The 16,860-nt window shown below is 36.6% G+C and overlaps 1 protein-coding gene across 2 annotated transcripts in view; it reads left to right on the forward strand.

Moving 5' to 3' along the window:
* The first annotated feature begins 3,824 nt into the window (after window positions 1-3,824).
* Window positions 3,825-16,860, forward strand: part of LOC131078991 (phosphatidylinositol 4-phosphate 5-kinase 9-like) — a 141,770-nt gene continuing 128,734 nt past the window's right edge. The window contains exon 1 of one of the 2 annotated variants that reach the window (XM_059213734.1): window positions 3,825-4,074. The gene's annotated coding sequence lies outside the window, so the exon portion shown is untranslated. The remainder of the gene's footprint in view (window positions 4,075-16,860) is intronic. The other variant, XM_058016855.2, reaches the window with a different exon arrangement.

Below are 16,860 nucleotides of genomic sequence, written 5' to 3' on the forward strand. Positions count from 1 at the left end.
ATTGGACACATTGTCTAAATTCATTTCTACTAACATTCAAACATTAGACAAAATAAATGAGGAGACTATTCAAGAAAGAGTTAATAAAGAAAAAGAAGAATTCTTTGATAAAACCATAAAGGATTGTACTCAGCAGATTGATTCATTGCTATCGGCATTGAATTCCACTATTTTGGAATATAAGGAATTATACAGGGAAGCTTGCAAACCTCATCATTTAATTGAAGATATTGATGATCAAATCAGGAAAACTCAGAAGGAGATTGATGATATTGCAGATAACATAATTGGTTCTTCAGAACTAACATCGGTCTTAGATCAGGAAATGGCTATTCATGTAGAAAAGATTGAAAATCTGGAAAAAGAAAAGGCTAGATTGAAAATGAAAACCCAGGAGTTGAAGAATAAGCTTGGTCCAAGATTGGACAATCTACTAACTCACCGGAATGAACTTTCCAAGGAAACAATTCAAGGAGACAGATCACCGAAACAACAAATGGACTATCTTATCGGGATGATCAAGTAGACTGAAGCACTAATTACCGACAATACAAAGTTCTTGCGAGGCCTTCACTTAGTTCTTGCAGATATTTTTCAGATTGTACATAACAAACTTCAGGTATCTAGGTAATTTTTGATACTTTTGACATCCTTTGTCATTGATGTCAAAGGGGGAGTGGTATAGTGAGAAAAATGTACAGTGTAAGGCATGGTGAAAAGTGAACAGAAAGAGATCATTTGCTCAGGGGGAGCACTCTCAGTTTTTTTTTTTTGATTTTTCTCATGAGTGTTGCCATCAATGCCAAAGGGGGAGATTGTTGTCATTATACACTCAGATGAGAAAGGTAGATGTTGTCATTGATGGCAACATAGGTTCAACAAGGTTCTTCAGGTTCAACCGACAATAGACTTCACCTACCGACACCGACAGATACAACAAGGTTTATTCACACCGGCAACAGATCATATTGACATTCTAGGCCGACTTGACAATAGTATTGTTTGTGCGAAATAAATTGTAATGAAAATTATAATTGTATGGCCGACATATTGTATTGTAATGACTCATATATTTATGAGTTCTTGTAGGTCATTTGGTAAGTAGTATGTAATGAATATATGAAGTAAGCGGTAATATTGACAACATACCGACTAGGGTTTTTGGCAGAGGCAAAATCAGTATCAGACAAAGCATAACAGAGAACTCATCCATCATTTTGATGCAAGTTGTAAGAGTTCAATTTTGTGTTTACATCAGTGTGATGTTGTAGTTAGTGTGACTCCATTTTTGTTGAGCAGTGAGCTTGAGGCAGTTGGCCTTCCTGCATGTGTAGGCCCCTTTTGTACTAAGTAATATTTATTCATATTAGCTAGTGAGTAAATATTGTGGGTCACAAATCCCACCGAGGTTTTTCCCTTACCGAGTTTCCTTGCCAAAATATCTGTGTTATGGTGTGCATTGATGCCGATTCTTTTGTTTCTCTTTACTGCATTATTGTTTGCTTACCGGTATATTAATTTCAGTTACAAAATTGCAAATAGGTTTAAATCTTTCATCTACTGGTTTGACACTGATTCACCCACCCCTCTCAATGTTTTTGGGATTAACCAAGTATCTAACAAATATGTCCCTTAATTGTTAAAATGTAGACACATTTGATTGACCTGAAACCAAAATGTTGCTTAGATTCTACCCCAAATTTTTCATGGGAAATTTGTTGGATAATGCAGTGTGGCGCGAATTCGTCCTTCGCTTTTTGTACCTACAAAAGCTTGTTTTGATCGTCTTTGTCTAATTTGCTTGATTCCAAATTTACAACTCTTGAACCTATCACCTGCATGTAGAAAGAGAAGAAAGATGTTGAGAATATGGGTTTTCCTAGGTCAAACCCCAGATTTGAGATTAACCCTTGAAATCAATTGAAATATTGAAGTAAATGTTGAATGCTATACCTCAGATCTACGATAGATGATTGTAGGTTGATGATGCAATAACATGACATAACATGGCTAGACATGAATGACCTAATCAAACACACATGATTGCATGATGATTCAAGTAATTTGTTGCTCCATAGTGTGTAGATCTTGAAGAATGCTTGAAGAATATAGTGGGATGAAATGTTGCCTCGATGTTGAATGAATGATTGAAGGTAGACATGAATTAAATGTAGTGCATGATGCTTGGAAAGTGGATGTGTAAATGAATTAGAAAAATGCTCTTATATAGGATTCTCAAGGTATTTCTCCGACTAGGTCAACCCGTAATAGTCAAATTGAGACATCGTGATCCAAAACCAACGAGCGAGAAACGTGCATTGACCTATTCAAAATCGGGCTTGATTTGGGAGGACAAAGACAATGTGGGGGCCATTGTCCACCCAATTCATAGTGAACGGGCCGAATACAGGGTCCACATTGCCCAAGATAGAGGTTTGAACCACCATGTGAATAGATGACATCAATTTCGAGGTGAAAGGAAGTAAATAGGCTTGGATGAGAACTAAAACGATTTACACTAAGATAGGGACACACAAATGGTGTAAATTGTACAAGGTTACAATTTATGACACTCCAACTCTAATTGAAGCGTGAAATATGAAGGATATATGAATATAGCTCTCAAATCATGGACATCTAAAATTAATGCATTGAATAATTTCAAATACAAGGATATAGCTATAAATCACACAAATTTCTATTCAATTAGTCTTTAGAGAATTTCTTTTGACAAGAGTTGACTAAAAATTGAATTTACAATTTAAAATTTCAACGGGTACCTTGAAATATGGTAGATCAATTTGCAAAACACATGTATAAACGTATTGGTATAAATAGATCTAATTAAACTATGAATAGAATGAATTAGAATATATGAACATAAAGATGAAATTAAAATTTAATATACATACATATATATTAAAGATAAATATATGACATATAACAAGAGACCCAACCTTATATAAAACTAATCTATTTAATATTCGAAGACATCAATTATTCTCCTTAAAACATATATAAACTAAATGAAAAATAGCATAAACATAAAAAATTCCCAATTTTATATATAAAATTTGTTTTGAACTATTTTATAGAAATTTTTCTCTCATAGGGATCAATGATGAAAGCATCATGTTTGAAATGAGGAAAAAATAACCAATAATAACTACCATCTATTATTTTTTAAAATGATCCAATCTAGGGAAGATGCCTATTTGAACATGAGCCAATAAACCAACAACCATCTTGTCACACTTTTGAAGCCATTCACTCCCTTCTGTCTAAATAGTCAACTTAACATCAAAGTAACGGACATAATGGGAAACTTTCCTAAAGTTCCATCTGCACGCCTACACCTACTTGTCGAATGGAAAACCCTAATGACTAAGATTCCTCATATCTAGACTTCCCCAAATTAGAACAACTTAGTCAAAATTTCTCTTACGAGTAATAAAACGGATAAATGTCGGCAAGATGATGCTCCCCACGTAGGGAAAACGATTATCTAATATCCGCTACGTATTTAAGACCGTCCGATTTTGAGAAGAGATGATACGCATGGGCCATAACAGTTTGCAAGCTTTTAGTTTAATCAGTCAACCTTAAAATGAAAGGAAAATGACATTTTACGAGCCAGAAGTTCAACTCAAACGTAAAGTTTTTAATTCAAACGTTTAAGATGATTGGACTTACTCAAATGCCACGTAGGAAAGGCTAAGAAGTGAAGTTTAATTAATTGCAAATATTCTTGAGTGGGCAAGAGGTCGGAAATTAAAAATAAAATGAAGGAAAATATCGCAGGAATTTTTTAAATATCTCCACATTTTTATTTTAAACAATGCGGTGATTGGAGAAAGCAGAAACTCGTGAGCGTAGGGTCACGGATTTAAACAGTTGAATTTTAATGCAGTTATTTTTTAATTCGCAACAGGGGCTGGGCTGTCTTTGCCGCCTTGGAAAAAAAAAATAGCAGAAGAATAAGGATCGATCTGTAGCTGTTCTCAGGCGAGAAATCAATTTGCTGCCTGGCTCTTTTTTAATCATCAGCTGGACACTCCAACCTGCGATCTCAGAGTAAAATTATGTCCCTGTTTTTCAATTAAGAAGTTTCGTTTTATCTTTTATTTCGTTTTCCTGTTCAACGAGGAGTCTCGTGTTTGAGACTCCGTGCAATCTAATGTAAACTACTCCCTGCATTTGTCTCCAAAACGGGAGGGTTGAGCAGGTTAGGTGTACATTGAATTGTTTTTTAGTTGTTATGCCCCGCAAGAAAACTTAGTTGTAAGAGATCAGATCGCAAATTTGGTGTAGCATTTAGACGAGTTGTGATAAATTTTATGTAAATTGTTGAGTCTGGTAGTCGGAAGAAGGAGGAGGCTCAAAAACAGGGCTTTTCAAGGGACTCAGAAGATAGGGCTAATTAATTGCTGCGTTGTGGAATTTTTGGGAATTGTGCATTAATGTGAACTAAATGCGAATAAAGAGCCTTGGAATTTGTGTAAAATATACATCGAGGCATCGGGAATTGTTGACAAAAAATCCTTCGTTCTCTCCAGCTCTTGAGCGGGTTATGATTCCGTACGTTGTGAAAGGGCTTAGATGAAACAGTGTACAATTCTTGAGGCTTATCGGATTAGATTTTTTAGAATTCTAGTTGTTTCTGCTAATCAAGGAACGCTAGGTAATTTGATATCGAGCTAATACATAGGTAAAATCCGTTAGAGTTTTGACCAGTTCTGGTAATCAGGTAATGCTCATTAGGTTTCTTATGCTGTTTTCATACACAAGTTCCTACGAGTGCAACCTAGGACCTCCGGTCACTACTGCTGAGTGCTTTGCCACTGAGCCACTAGACCACCATGTTTTTTGGCTTTGCCATACTGTTTGTTGAATTTTAAAAAGATCCCCTAAGTTTCTGGGAGAGAATTATAGGCTGCCTTCCTTATGGTCGGGTCTGTCAACTTGGATTTCTCTTCTCGTTGCCTGTTTTTTGCAATCCATAAGGCTGCTTTTGATATGAGAATATTGCTGCCAACTATCAGATTAAATCCAGTTTAGTGAAGCGTTGAAGTACAACGTTATAGAAACTTATTTTTTAGGGTTTAGGGCAATGACGAGTCATAAAAACCAGCACCATAGACGTTGCCGCCCATATCCCAATCTAATATTGATAAGGTTCTCAAAGCTAGTCCATAGATTGAGAGGCAATTAATGCACCGTTATTTTCCCTGAATACTTGACAAGTATAGACAGATTATTAGTTTCTCTTGCACCTCGTTTTCCCTTGTCTGTACCTTCATCTACAGTTATGTTATATCATGTGAGTTTTTGCTATTTTATGATTTAGTTTCTTGAAGGGCATTACTATCTTGAAATAAGATACATATCCTTATTTCCAAAGTCAGGTAGAACACTGACGGCCCTCATAAAAACATAAGATGGTTGAGGAGATAAAAGATTCTAGCATAGAAGTTTCAACCCACACCTTAAACAATCTTTATTGGAAAGAGGACAGCCACATGCTGAAACCGAGGTGTGTCAATCTGTTTGGCATAAAGTTCTTTCAACGAGAGAATCGATACATTTTTCTTCCTATGGAAAAATATTAAGAGCTAGATCCAGATCACAATATGCGAAAAATATAATTGGAAGCAGAGAAGGACAAATAGTTTTATTACGATGAGTTTGTTGAATCTGATGCTAATGGGAGTCTACAAAAATCATATTGATATTTCAGAAAACAGACATTACATTGTCACTTAACATGGTTAGCCATGAAAGAAAATTTATTTCTCTCACAGTTTAAATGTGCCCTGAATGACAGAACTGGATACTGGAGTGTTTTGTGGGGAAGCCAGGGCAAGCTTAAAAAGCACCAGAGAGGTTATAAATTGCAAATAAGGTGAACACACTCAAAATGGAAAAAAAGCTACAAAATATCAATTTTCTTAGAGAAATGGGTGATGCGATAATTTGATATTGGAAAGAATAGTGCAGCAACCATGAGTAGCAAGTCATAATGCTTTCCTGTTTAAGCCATTCTATGCTGGCAATACAGCTAATGCTTTATTCCACCATTGAAATCACTAGGAAACTATGCTACTAGATGCTCTACCTCTCTCCCAATTTTAAGTTTCGTTGTATCAGATACCTATCTGCATTGGATATAACTGGAATAGATATTCTTATCGGGATGGATCCCAGATAAGGTTGGGGGATGTAATAGATATGACTGGTAAATTCCAGCTATATTTCACGAGAATTAAAAAGCTAATAAGAGAAAAAAACTGTAAAGAAAAAATGAAATAGAATATACATGCCTACAGAAAGAGGTAAAACATGTATCTTTTTTGGCATGTCACTCATCTGTGAGTTCATTTTTGCTGAAAGAGACAAAATAATTCTCTTTTGAAACGTCAGTAATTAATGAGTGTATTTTTGGTTGATTTTGCTGCAGTTCCATTTTAATTTGTTTTGGAGAGTTCTCAATCTTGGTTGTGGAGATTCACTCTTTGTCACTTTTTAATATATGGCAGGCACACCTCTTCAAAATATAAAAATTTGAGAGGGGGAGGCGCCTCGAGAGACAGTTGTTCTAAAGGATCCTACATTCAATGTTCACCTGGATGCTCCACTCCATCCTAGTGTTAGACATAGATATACTAAGAGGGGGGTGAATCAGTATATGCCAAAAACTTAACTTCAAATCCAATTTATCATTAGCAACATTTCCAGATATTACTTAACATTAAAGCAACCAACAAAATGGTAAACACCACACAAGAGAACCCCAGATATACGTGGAAACCTAGAAGGGAAAAACCATGGTGAGAATAGCTGTGTGGATCTACTGTCCAAATCCAACTTCACAAAGAAACATTTATAACTTACAAATGTTTATGGGCGCCAACCCAGAAGAGACACCAATCCCCTTACAATGAATTTGCAGCCACCAACCTATAGGAGATACCAATCATCTAATACAAGAACTGAGCACCAACTCAAATTATGAGGTACTAACCTCAATTATAGATGTGAAATACAAAAGATGAATCATACGGATCTTCCAAACTCAAATTGCATCATCAGTTAGCTTTGCTCTACTACAAAATCCCCTCGTAGTGTGTGTGAGATTTGCAACATAGTTTGCACACTTCATTACATACAACATGCACAACTTTGGAGGCTTCTCTGCCACACCCTCCCAACAGATACACTAGGAATGAACCTATATCAACAATATATATGCATCCGTACATTAATTACAATCACAAGTCGACCTAGAACTTATTTACACCATTCGCAATTCAGACACATGAATAAACCTTAAATCAAACGTGTAAATTGCTTGGTCCTAAAGCGTACACGTTACACCAAGAGTGGGGACTCACTATGCGTTACCTAACGCAAACTCAATTGGTCCCAAATAACCTTCACATGCATCCTCCAACTGACGCACGTTATCCTTCTTTGGCACATCCTTTTGTAACATCAACACAGTTGGCCAACTAGCTAGCTTAGTGAACATTTTGTCACTTCTAACTTTTGTTTGGTTGACCAAATCCTCATATGCAACTTCACTTTACTTCCAATGCACAAGCCATAAATCTCAAATTGGTAGAATGCGGAGGGAAACACCATGATAGTGGAATTGGGTGCACATATTGTTTCTGAGCATCAAACCTCATAACCTTCCATAGATACTTTCAGACCTCTGCAAATATGCTAGACAGTTAGGCATAATTGATATGGGAACAACATGATAACATTAAGAGAGTTATCAAACATGCTTGACTTTGTCCTTTAGATGTTTTGCATGTTGTGATAGAAGTAATTAAACCTTCAAAAAACTCCCTAATACCTTAGCATCAATGACAATATTGACTGCACCTGGATACCTTGACATCAATGACAACATTGATTGCACCTATGACATCAATGGCAACACACCAACAATCTTACCCTTTTTCATTAATGGCAAACCACCTTGTGATAGATACTCTTCTTTGTCAAACAAGCTTTGACTAACAAGCATTTTGGCTTTCTCTCTCCCCCGTTGACATCAATAGCAAAAGGACACTTGAATCCTTTCTCTGAGGCGTTCTCTCCCCCTGTTAGAAAAAACTTAAACACTAAAACACACTGCATTACTTTGCAAGATCACCAAGACTTCTTGCAGGAGCCAACACTCCCCTCGAACCTGTACTTCCTCTAGAATAGAGAGATTACTCCCATCTTTAGTATAAGATACTCAATTGCTAAGTCACAAGGTTCGAATTCAAGTTCGAGTTCAACAACTATGAAATTCGGATGGAGTTCGGCAAGGGCAAAAAATTCAAAAAAAAGTTCAGCATTAAATTTGTCTTATATAAATTTTATTTTTTAAATATTAGTAATATATCCAATAAATTATCAATATAGTTTAAGATTTCAAAATAGATTCGAAATCATTATAGAAAGATGTCACATTTCTAAAATATAAACTATAAGAAACATGTGATATCACAATTGTCAAGATGTTTTTTTGTCAAAAAGATACAATTGAAAGTCAAGACTTTAGAACTTCAAAAAAGCTACAAGTCATCAAGAGTGCGAAGATGTTTTTTAGTCAAAAAGGTACAATCAAAATTCAAGACTAGAGAACTTAAAAAAAGCTCCTGGTCATCAAGAGCACATGGCCGAGCTGCTGTAGCATCACCATCAGTATCACTACTCGATTCATCATCTACAGAGTCAGGCTCATCTACAACTCTAGTTACCTTGTCTTCTGAAATTCATTGTTGTGAAGAAGATGTGGAGTCATTTGCTGATCTATTCATGAACAATTTTAAATTGTTCCGAATGTAGACAAGATCTCCCAACTTTTTGGACAGCAACTTGTTCCTCTTTTTGGAATGGATGTGGTTAAACCAACTCCAGTTCCTCTCACAAGCTGATGAACTTGCTCTCTGATTAAATATTCAAATGGCAAAGCACTGTAGTTTAGGAGTTTGTGCTCCATAGCTCCTCCACCATCTATAGCTAGGTACCTCATCTCGTGTCATATTATCTTGGGTTGCTTCTATTTCAAACAACCCTTTTGCTCTCTTGTATTTCCAGCTTTGGTCTCTGATTAGACCTGTTGTTGTTCGATCTCGTTTAAACCTGCTAATGGCTTTAGAAAGCCTTGACATAATTTCATCACCTTGTCTATCAATATGAAATAACTTAGGCTCGAAATAGCAAGCTGCTGCATGTAAAGTTGTGTGCATCATTTTCCATCTAGAATCAACAAATCTCCCAAATCTCCATGTACTTTGCTTCTACATTATTTAGTGCTTTGAATAGATTCCTTTCGACAGTCCATGCTTTCATAAAGCATGCTGAGACAAGGAGTGTCATCATCCACTATACGAAGAACATCAACAATTGGCCCACATATATTCAAAACCTTTGCTCCACTTTCCCAAAAGCTGCTGCTCAAAATGATTTGCTCCATGTTCTTCCCCTTAGCACTTTTATAAAGTGATGAACTTTCCCACTCATTGGAACAAACAACCAATCTCAAAGCTGCTTTCTCTTCAATCACTCTTTTCAAAGTGATAAAAAATGAAGCAAACCTTGGGTCACAAGGCTACAACAACTGCCTAGATGCATGTTGCCTGTAAAGACTCATTGTGAGATGATGATTTCTAATGAAATTTGCAACTGTTCTCCTTCTATGGATTGCTTCATGTATCCATGGGAATTTAGCCAAGTCATGAAGCAACAAATCTAGACAATGGGCTGCACATGGGCTCCAACATATCTGTGGGTACTTCCCCACAATTAGCTTCCTAGCTCCCACACAATTTGCTGCACTATTAACCACTTGAACCACATTTTCCACCCCAACTTCAAGAATGGTTTCCTCTAGTATCTAAAAAATATATTTTTAAGTTTTCTTTTGGTTCATGGTGTCATTTACTTTCAAGAACACAACACCTTCAAGACAAGCCACTAAAACATTAATCAATGGCCTTTGACATATATCTAACCATCCATCGCTCAATATGGTGCAACTTGTTACTTTCCAAGAGGCTTTGACCTCAGCTAACTTTGCTGGTTAAAGTTAGAACCAGAAAGACAAAAACTCAGAAATCTGAAACTTAGAAAACTCATAAGAACAAGATAGACACAATTTTATCGTGGGAAAACCCTCCACCTGAGGGTGAAAAACCCAGCCACACCAAAAATGAACCTTTTATTATTGTCTCAAATCTGATACAATGCTCACAAGATTAAGTAAGCAAAGAACTAAACACGATTGTTAGCATTTAACAATCCACAGTAGAATCTGAAAACTGTTCAAGAATGACTGAAGCTTCTACAAGACAAATAACATATAAACTTCTTGCAATAGGGATAATCATTCACCAATAGAATATGAAGAGCTGAAAAGATACAAAATTACTGAAGAAGATACTGAAGCACTGAATAAGAGCCTGACAAGAAACTCATCATACCAATGATCATCGATGCATATGATCTATATGATCTCACTGAAGAACTTCATGCACCACAAAATTAAATCGCAACACGTCTATATGGACACGACAAAACTTGAAGAATATCTAAGGTGGTTAAATACGAAAAGCCCATGTTAGCAGTTACCATTCATCCCACTTCAAAAAACGTTACCAAGAAGAGTCGCATAGCTGTAGACACTGTCACACCTCTCAACAGAAGAAAAACGATAAAGGAGGAAGACACAATCATTAAGCACGAGGCTCCCATGAGTCGTAGTCAATACACAAGGATGGTGACAGATATCAAAGCTTGTTACACTTCCAGCTTAGCAAAATTCAATATTATCAAACAGTAGAACAAACTGAGAAGAGCTCATACACGATAAATGAAAAACATCAGCAATACAGTTTCACAACCATTGCAAGAATAATGACATCTCTTGCTGCTATCAACATTAGCAGCTGTCACTCTATCTTTTGACCTCTTTAAAAGAGTTGTTCTGAAAGCCTCTGGGTGAACCCACAATAGTGGGTTACACTTTTTTGGAGGAAAGAAATCGACTCTTTTGTCCTGTTGTGACCATTTCACACATCGCCCCATTGCAAATGGGGACCCCTGCTTTTTGCTTTCTAGGGTTTGTCTTTTTAGGTCTTTTAGGGTTTTGTCTGTTAGCCTTTAGCTTTCGAGTCTTGCCAAGGGGATCACCTGGATAGCAAGTTCTGCTTGAGTTAGGCCAAGTTGGTAAGTGATGAAGTTTGGAAGTCCTGATCCTGAAATTTGGCTAAGTCTGGAATGTCCTGATCCTGAAAGTTGGTAAGTGATGAAGTTTGGAAGTCTTGATCCTGAAATTTGGCTAAGTCTGGAAGTCTTGATCCTGAAATTTGGCTAAGTCTAGAAAACTGAAAATCCTCCAAAAACTAGATTTTGCAATATAACTCTTGGAGGTTTGAAACCACTCTCAAACATCCTGAAAGTATATATGGAATATAACTTAAAGTATAAGTGACATTTCCTTTCTTATACTTAAATGTTATATTCCATAAAATTATCCTGACGGAGAGTTCAAAAAGTCAAATTTCGCTCCTGACCCTTCCTGAGGGTCCAAAGCGAATTTCGCTCCTGACCCTCTCAGGAGGTCCAAAGCAAATCTTGCCCCTGACCCTTCCAGAGGGTCCAAGGCGAAAATCAACCTAGGACTCATTCCTTGCCTTATTTGACCAAATTTTGATTTGTAAAGCATTTTGTTTGGACTTTGGAATTGATTGAAAACCTTGAAGAAAATGATAGATTTTAGCCTCGAAGAGGAATTTCGCTCTTGACCCTTCCAAAGGGTCCAGAGCGAAATTCATTATAAACTTCATTTGCTACCTTGTTTGAGCTTGAAACCTTGTTCCTGGCCTTGAAAATGATCTTACCTTGCCCTGTGAAGTGGTTTGAAACTAAAAAATTGAGCAATTTAGCCTAAAATGAGGATTTCGCTCCTGACCCTTGCTGAGGGTCCAGGGCGAAAATGTTGTTTAAGGTTATTTGGCACTAATTTTGGCTAACTTGTTTTGTGCAGGGTCTCCCGGAAGGAAGATTGGACGTCACTTGATGCATTTGAAGGTTTGAAAGTGTGCAAATTGATGAATTTTGGGCAATAAAAGCAAATTCGCTCCTGACCCTTGCTGAGGGCCCAGGGCGAAATTTTGAATTTCTCTCATCTTGCAACAAAAAAAGTCAAGTTTTGGACATAGGTGAAACAAGGACATCTCCCTTTACCCACCTGAGAAAGTGTCAATTTGAAAAAGTGAAGGATTTTGTTGAAAACTTAAAATTTGCTCCTGACCCTTGCTGATGGTCCAGGGCGAAAATCTTGTTGGAGATATTTTTGCTTAGTCTTGGTTGAATTGGAATGTCAAAGAAGGTTCAAGGTGAAAAATGAAACATTTTGAGTCTAGATTGCAAAATTCGCTCCTGACCCTTGCTGAGGGTCCAGGGCGAAAATCCTAAAACCTATCTTTTCCTCCAAAGTTTGAGCAAAGCTAAGCCTAGGCATGAGTTTGAAATGATGTTTGAATTGCCTTGATGTGAAGAAGGATTGTTGAGAATGAAAGTTTTGAAGGCAATTATCAAAATCGCTCCTGACCCTTGGAGAGGGTCCAGAGCGAATTTCCAAGGTTCTCTCCTTTTTTTGTAGAATTAAGACAAAATCTTGCTATATCTTCCTTGGATAAGAGAAGGACGTGATGTGTTATACCTTAGAGGTGATTTGAAGTCAAAAGAATGAAAGAATTTGCTCAAAAGACTCAATTTCGCTCTTGACCCTCTCTGAAGGCCCAGGGCGAAAATTGCAAAATCAACCTATTTCCTTTGAATCTTGGCTAAGGCAAGGATGCACTAGGGTAAAAATGCCCTTCAAAAACATGATGAATAAAGATTTGCTTCCAAAACTTGATGATTCTAAGCCAGGGAAGAAAAATCGCTCCTGATCCTTGCTGAGGGCCCAGGGCGAAAATTTGAAAAACTCTTATTTCACCTTGCAGAAACAAAGCAAATTTGGATGAGATGAATGAGGAGGATCATTGCCTAACCTTGTCAGGTAGATTGGGGTTAAAATGATGGAGGAGTAAGAGCAAATTTGAAAAATCGCTCCTGACCCTTGCAGAGGGTCCAGGGCGAAAAAACCCTAAATGCACTTTTCTTCTAAAATTCAAGTGAAATCAAACCCAAACTCCAGTAAAAGATGCCATTTGGAGTGCTTTGGTGATATTTTGGATTTGCAAAAATAGGATATTCAAGGCCTAATTTGGAAAATCGCTCCTGACCCTTGTTGAGGGTCTAGGGCGAATTATTGTCAATCTTCATTGAGGCCTTAATCAAACATTGATATTCCTCAAATCCCCCAAAATTGCTAAGTTCGAGACATTTGAAAAAAAAACTAAATCAAATTCACATTAAATTTGGGGCATTTTTAATATAATAAATTAATTTTTGACCTTGAAATAATCAAAAGGGCATCTTGGAGGCATCTAAAATTAATTTTTAAATTAAAATTTATAAAAGGTGAGTGCTCAAGAGCATTTATTTGCTTTTACAAGCAAGTCGGCCTCCTTTTAGGTGGGGTTTTATCTTATTTTATTATTAAAAAAAACCTAGGTCGGCCTCATGGTTAAGTAGGGTGAGCGCTCTATTTAAGAGGGGAGTGTTGTGGACAAATGCAAATCATTCATTCATTGTTTTAAATGCAAATTTGAGGAGCAAATTGGAGAGGCGAATTTCTTGCTAGATTGGAGAATAATTTCCAGATTTTGAAGAAGCTAGTGGAAGGTGGAGCTCTCTTGAAGACTAATGGAGGCGTAATTCATCCAAGGGAAGACTATAATCTAAACCTTGTCTAGCAAAATCCAGTCTTCTTTCATCATTTTCGAAGGTCTTAGAGTTAAGTACTCAAGAGAAGGTATGGAAATCATTTTGATATTCTTCGTCAAGGCTTGTTTTAATTTCATAGCAATTTTTGAAAAAAAAGTCTAAGACTTGAGAGTTTGATTTTGTTGATTAATTAATTAGGAAATGAAGAATTCTAGATTTATCATGAAATTTCCTAATCAATATCTTGAATCTTCCCTTTGGAGAGTCTTAATTTCTACACTTTAAGATATAATGCTTAAAGACTAATTTTGAAATTTTTGTGTAGGCATCAAATGGTGACTCCCAAGCCCGGAGGATCTACAAGTCGACAGGTTCTCATCAAAGAAGATCCGGTCCAGGACAAGGATGATCTCCTCCAATCCAGCATCATTAAGGACGATCTTCTCCATCTATCCTCCAGTCCAGCATTGACAAGGACGACCTTCTTCGGTCAAGCATCATTAGGAATAACCTCCTCTAATCCAGCATTCCAAGGCGAGGTACATCATCATCCTGCACATCAAAGACAAAAGAAGTCAGAGCCAGGGTTCATTGAAGAAGTAGACAGTTTCAGAAGAGTTGATTAAAGCTAGCTTCTCAGCAACATCAAATTGAATATCTACCAAGTTGCAAGTGTCAGACGAGGTGGCATCCCAGTCATTGCTCCTCCAGTCGGTTTGGTCCACCTCAGCGTGTCCAGATTCAATGTACTTGACTCATTAAAAGTGGCACAAACTTCAATGTACCTACCCCAGCTATCCATTGGTCGAATATTCCAGAGAAGACATGTGTCCAATTAATACAATTATTTCATTGGTCAGAATTGAGTTTGTTGTAACAAACCCTAATTAGGGTTTTCATTGTAGAATCATGGCCATTGATCTCAAATTGATCTAAGCCATTGAATTGTATTAAGGGCACTATATAAGCCCCGACTCTTCATTTGTAAAGGCTAATAAAGAATAGAAAGTAGGGAGTGAATAGTTAGAATAGTGAATTAGTCAGTTAATAGTATAGCAATTAGAGTAGAGTAGAGAGAGAAGGCAAAGATTGTTGCCAAGATGTTGTTGTAAAAGACTTGTAAAACTTCATTGAAGAAATGGTGAAATTTATGGGTCGATTCAACAATTTGCATGGTCTCTATACTTCTCATATTTGATTTCATGTTATTAGATGAGTGGAAGAAATGTGTTTGATTGATGGTGAAATTCGTATATCCATACTACTAGCAATTTGTTGATTGCAGACTTGCCTTGTGTAGTCAACTGGAATCATTCAGCTTGAGCTTAATTTCAATTGTCGCTTCTTCATTGATATGCATCAGCCTGATGGTGTCTATGCCTGTAGTGATGATCTGAACATCATAAAGCTTTCCTTCGAAGATCGCACTAACCTTGTGGAGATGGTCCTGGGATGTCAAAACAAGACTTAGTTAGAATTTCATCAAAGATCATTCATTGCTCCTACATTCTTAGTATCAGAATTAGATCCTTTCCTCGCCCTCGTCCTTTTTCCTTTTTTTCCAAATCTAAGCCGGTAAAATCTTGTGATTCCAGCAAATCAGACGTTTAGGTCGACAAGTGTAAGTCCCCTTGTGATCCTAGCAAATCACATCATACCACAGAGAGCTTATCCACACGTAGAGATCCTACAACAAAGAACCTTGAAGTCATCCCGATTGATCCTTTTCGCGACATCTTCAACATTCGGAGACTTTATTCAAGAGAGGGTAAGGTACCTTTAGGTATTTTATTCTGTGTTTGGTCGTGTACAAAATACACATCAACATGTCCAAAACTCAATTTTAGCCATGTTCTATTGAAACCGACTTTCAATCGAATGCAAAAAATGTGCTCAATCAAAACCCCCTTTCAATTGAATCCAAAAAAGCGTTTGATACAAAATTTGTATCAAGGGGGTTCGATAAAACCTGTTTCGATAGAACATATGTTCTATCGAATCTCCATGTTAGAGATTCCCCCCCCCCAAACTCTCTTGGTTTCTGCAAATTTGTGGCCTTTGAAGCTCAAATTGGGGGCTCAAATGGATGAATTTTGACAAACCCAAATGCATGATAGTAGTACTTGAAGTGAGCTTTCCAATGATTATTATTTTAATATATATTGAGTTTATTATGATTTTTTTTTTAGATTAACTAAACATAGATTTCACACCAAATGTCAACTTCGGAGTTCAACAATTATGGAAAAATAGTAAACAAGTGAATTTTTATCTGAAAATTATCTATGCAATAGGCATTGAAGTCCTCTTTCCAACAAAAAGAAAAAGAATTTCGATACATTCACAACAAGTTACGAGCGACCAAATCAACATATGTCAAAATTACAGTTGACTTCAAAACTTCATAAAATATGAAATATTGAAGGTAATGCTATGAAACCAATTGCAAACATTAGATATGGATGTTACAAAACTAAATTCGAAAGAATCAAATTCATATGTATTCTAGAAAAAAAGTTATGCCATATCAAATGAGTATCACTCTTTAAAAATGTTTTTTTTTTGTTAAAAAACTAGTTTTCGAAGGAGATAGAAAAATAGAAATAAATTGATTTCAAAAAAAATAAAAAAAATACATTTAGAATCTACACACAAAATGCCACAAATCACTAGTTCACATCATCTACAAATTCCTTACGGTTTAGCAGTAATAGGTGTCCGAATGTGAAGTTTTTTCTGAAAATGAATATTGTAGTGTCAAAGTTGGCAAAAAAAGTGTAACCCACTATTGTGGGTTCACCCTTGAGTTGAAGATGGAGGTGTGTACCCTTTGCCAAATTCTACAACTTTTTGAATTGCATTATGGAAAGGGATTCTTGCCATGTTGAATGGAATAGCACTTGAATTAAATTAATCAGCCAATGCATCATCCACTTGTTGTTTCTCTACTGGTTTTCAAAAGTTGTTCAGTGTTCCACTTCCTATCGATGCACCTGTGTCCTTGGTTAAATTGGAAGAAGA

The sequence above is a fragment of the Cryptomeria japonica genome, chromosome 11, assembly GCF_030272615.1.
Source record: "Cryptomeria japonica chromosome 11, Sugi_1.0, whole genome shotgun sequence".
NCBI classification, from domain to species: domain Eukaryota; kingdom Viridiplantae; phylum Streptophyta; class Pinopsida; order Cupressales; family Cupressaceae; genus Cryptomeria; species Cryptomeria japonica.